General features: G+C 40.2%; 1 non-coding gene across 1 annotated transcript; it reads right to left on the reverse strand.

Moving 5' to 3' along the window:
- Window positions 1–1,347: 1,347 nt before the first annotated feature.
- Window positions 1,348–1,453, reverse strand: LOC145621659 (small nucleolar RNA R71). Its single transcript, XR_014108479.1, has one exon. It is a non-coding gene; the product is annotated as a small nucleolar RNA R71 (small nucleolar RNA).
- Window positions 1,454–4,679: the final 3,226 nt, after the last annotated feature.

Consider the following 4,679-nt stretch of genomic DNA (forward strand, 5'->3'; position numbering starts at 1 on the left):
GATGATTGTTGTAGTTTTGATCTTGATTCCTATGGCTAGTGAGTAGTTTTCTAGCTAGGGAAATGGTGAAGCATGTTTGAGTGATGGATTAGAGTAATTTGGGGATAATTGATGGAGTTGATGATATGATTAAATTTGGTTGATAATTCATGTGCATGTGTGTGATTAATTGAAGTTTGGCCATCTTTGATTATTGCACTAGATTGCATTGTGAGCTTGCTATGATACGGACCATTGATTAGTAACTTGCAATTTCACGATTGAGGTGCTTTGTGACGTTCCCTAGGTAGTGTTTAGCGTACTAGACGCTAGTTAGACCTCTAGGTGAACCATCTGGGTATGCTCTTTTGGATACATGATAATTTTCCTTCATATCACTTGACTTAGTCGTTTTGACCTCCCAAATTACCATTTTCCATTACGATTACATGTGGATCCATTGCCCTAGTGTCTTTAGATTGATTTCATATAAGTTCTTGCATCATTTAGCTCTAGCTCTAGTTTCCTTCATAAACCCCTTTTACTTGACTTCGAAATAGCTTGACTTAGACATTGTGCATTCGACCTCCATTCCTTTGGGTTCGACCTTGACTTACCACTACACTAAATAGGGGTTCGTTAAGTTACAAATTTTGTTTGATTGGGTGGGGTGGTAGCCCAACGATCTACCGTTCTCCTTCCCATCAAAATGGCGCCGTTGCCGGGGAATGGTGCTTTGAGTAAATATTGTTGTTAAGTCTATTTCATTTCATTTGCAAAATACAAAAAGATTTTACACTTTAGGCTACACTTGTAGCCGTGCTACTTATATTTTCTTTGAGTTTTGTATGCATAGGTCCCGAGATCGCTCATTTGTTCCCTTTGATCCGGAGATTGAAACAACTCTCTCAAGGAGGAGAGTAGCGAACAAGACTTTGGATTATAGTTCCTCAAGCGAAGAAGAGATTGAACAAGAGCAAGTCATGGGAGAACAACCAAGAGTTGCCTTGAAAGAATTGGGAGTACCCGGTGCATAAAGGTTCGAGAGCGGCATAGCTCCACCTACAACACCGGCAAACGACTTTGAAATTAGGCCGGCAATGATAACTCTAATTGAGAGGAGACAATATAGTGGGGCAAAGAACGAGAGCCCATTGAACCATCTTAAGGAGTTTGAAAAATATTGCAACACGATCAAGGTTAATGGAGTGTCTCAAGAATTCATCCGCCTTAAGTAGTTCCCTTTCTCCCTCATAGGAAGGTCTTTAGAATGGCTAGACAAAGAGGTGAAGCCCAATTCATTGAGAACTTGGGATGATGTCACTAAAGCTTTCTTGTCCCGTTTCTATCCTCAAAAGAAAACGGCGGAGGCAAGGGCTTTAATTCAAGGATTCAAGCAAAAGCCAAATGAGAGTCTTTATGAGGCATGGGAGAGATTCAAGGAGTACCAAAGAGAATGTCCTCACCACGGAATTCCAACATATCAATTGATCCAAATCTTCTATGGTGGTTTGAGTCCTCAAGGCAAGGCATGTCTTGATGGTGGGGCCGGTGGTCCAATCATGAAAAAAACCGAAGAAGAAGTTGTGGACATAATAGAGGATGTGGTGACTTACTATAGAGATTGGCAAGATGGAGAAAGAGATTCTTCAAGCAAGCAATCCTCGTTGTACTCGGTGGACCATCTCAATGCCATCAACAATCTTTCCTCTCAAATGACAAACTTGGGAAAGGAGATGACGGCGATCAAGGCGAAGTTGGAGAGTGTTTCTTCCTCTTCCCAAGCTCCAAATCTTCCCTCCTAAATTAAGGGGAGAGGTACTTCTCCTAACTCTCAAACTCCTTCTAATTCACATAATATGCCTATGGGATGTTTGTTTTGTGATGTATGTGGATCATATGACCATGATTCTAGCAATTGCAACAATGAATGTGTTGATGAGTTTGATAACAATGAGTGTGAACATGTTAATTTTGTGTCAATGTTCAAAGGTTTGATAATCAAAGAGGCCGATGGAATAGGAATTACCAAAACCAAGGCAATTTTGACAACTATAATCATGGTGGTGGTTATAGGAACCAAGGGAATCAAGGTTCTCGTGGTAACCATAACCAAGGTTATAGTGGCCAAAATCAAAGCAAAAATTATGGTAATCAAAACCAAAGCTATGGTAATCAAAACCAAGGTTATGGAAATCATAACCAAGGTAATGGTAACCATAATCATGGTGGTGGTAACCATAATCAAGGATATGGTTCAAATCAAAATAGGGGTAATTGGAACAATCAAGGAAGGGGAAATTTTCAAAACAATGCTCAAAGAGGTCCCCCACCCGGTTTTGTTCCAAAGACTCAAGGTGAAAATTCCTATTCACAACCTTCTTCTCCTAGAACTACTTTGGAGGAATTGATTGATAATCAAACCAAGATCATTAACACCTATATGGCGGTTAGTGATAAGAAATTCAATGAGATGATGACCCACAATAAGATGCTTGAGACTCAAATTACCCAGCTAGCAAGCACTATTAAGGATTATGCTAGTCCTTCATCTTTGCCTTCCCAAGGTGTTGAACCAAAGAAACCCGTGTACTCTATTGCCACAAGTGGTGGAAATGACTTTAATGAGGGATTTTCTTGTTCAAATGAGGAAAGAGATGAGAGTGGTGCTATGGAGAATGAAGTGGAGAGGGTTGAGTCCAAGGAAATTTATTGTGAGGTTGAGGAAAAAGAAGAATATGTTGTTGAAAAGATGAGTGAGGTAGAGAGATTTCCGATCTACCATATCCCCAAAAATATTTGAGATTCAAAATGGATGAGCAATTTGGGAAGTTCCTTGAAGTTCTTGAGGAAGTCCATGATTCCACACCCTCTACCGAGCCAATTTCCGATATGCCTAAGTACTCCAAGTTCCTTAAGGAGATACTAGAGGAGAAGGAAGATTTTGATGAGGGTAGTTCGGTGGAAGGAGGGAAGTGTTTTAGTGCTCTTATCCATGGTGAGCTTCCGGAGAAAATGGAAGATCCGGGGAATTTTTCAATCCCTTGTCAAATCAAGAAAATGGTTTTTGAGAATGCTTTGTGTGATCTAGGGGCTAGTGTGAGTATTATGCCCTTTTCGGTTTTCAAAAGGCTTGATCTAGGTGAGCTTCAACCATCTAATATAACACTTCAATTGGCCGATCGCTCTATTAAGCTTCCTAAGGGAAGAATTGATGATGTCCCTTTAAAGATTGGAGAGTTTGTCTTTCCCGTGGATTTTGTTGTTTTGGAGATTGAGGAGGATGAGCATATTCCAATCATTCTAGGGAGACCTTTCTTAGCCACCTCGGGAGCCTTAATAGATGTGAAGGGAGGCCAAATCACTTTGAGATGTGGAAAATTGGAAGAGAGTTTTAAGTTGAAGCCAATGCATGAGTCCTTATCTTGTGTGCAAGATATAGCATGTGCTAGTCTTTCTCGTTCCATTGATGATGTGTTCATGGTTGATTCTTCTACTAACGATGTTTTTGAGATTGTTGATGATGTTTGTGCAAGTCTTGATGATGTTAGTGAAGAAGAATTTGTAATTCAAAAGCCAAAGGATGAGAAAGAAATTGAGATTCCAAATTGGTTAAAGCTTTATTCTCAAGATGAAGAGAAAGCTTCCATGATTAAAGATGTTGAAGTCAAGTCGAAGAAAAAGGCCCGTAACTTGAAGAAAGCAAGAAAAAGAAAGAAGTTGAGAAAGGAGAAGGAAGAATTTGAAAAGAATTTTGTGAAGGTTTCATTAAGCAACGATGAGAAGTTGCTCGAAATTTAAGAAAATTTTGCTCTATCAACTACCTTGAAGAAGGTGGTGTTCTTTGACCCTCCATGATTTGGAGGAAGGGCCGAGCTTAGGACCTTAAGCAAGCGCTTCCCGGGAGGCAACCCGGAGTTTCTAACTTTTCCTTTTGATTTTTTGAATTTTCTTATTTTTGTTTCTTTCATTACTTTATCTTTTCTTTCACTTTTCTACTTGATTGGATTTTTACGATGACCTTTTGCGGGATTGGAATTCTACAAGTATGCATGATGAATGGAAGGTGTTCATGGCACAAATCACATTTTGTTCGATTTTAATCGAAATTTGAGGTAAAAAGGGTAAGAATTTTAGAGAGGTAAGATAGGAATTTCATGTTTTGAAAGTTGGAGGAAATTGATACTTAGTGAATTTTTGTGGTGAGCACATGAATTTTCAACTTTGAGGGCTTTGAAAATGATTTTAGCTACTGCCTGTGTTGTTCCTCATCACCATCATGATTCATGTGCGCATCAAAATAGGCAGTAAGTATCAAATTTTTGAGAAAAAAAGAAAGAAGGGGCACGCACAGGGATATGCGGCCGCACACGAGGCATGTGCGGGCGCACAGCCTGCGTGTGCGGGCGCACAGCCTGCGTGTGCGGGCGCACACCAGTCCTGTTCGGCCGCACGTTGCTGGACGAGCACCTTATCTTTCTTCCTCCTCTTTCCTCCCTTCATTTCCACATTTCCACTCATCTTCAACCTCACGGCTTCCCCTTTCAAACCCTCTTGTGCGCACTCCTCACTCTCCATTCATCATCTATAATCACTTAAATCCTCACTAAAATCACTCCATTTTCAATCAAAATCACTCACAATCCTTTCTACACTAAAAATTCCTCACAAATTGACCCAAATTTCTCTCTCTCTCTCCT

This window comes from Chenopodium album, chromosome 27 (genome assembly GCF_948465745.1).
Source record: "Chenopodium album chromosome 27, dcCheAlbu1.1, whole genome shotgun sequence".
Lineage (NCBI taxonomy): Eukaryota > Viridiplantae > Streptophyta > Magnoliopsida > Caryophyllales > Amaranthaceae > Chenopodium > Chenopodium album.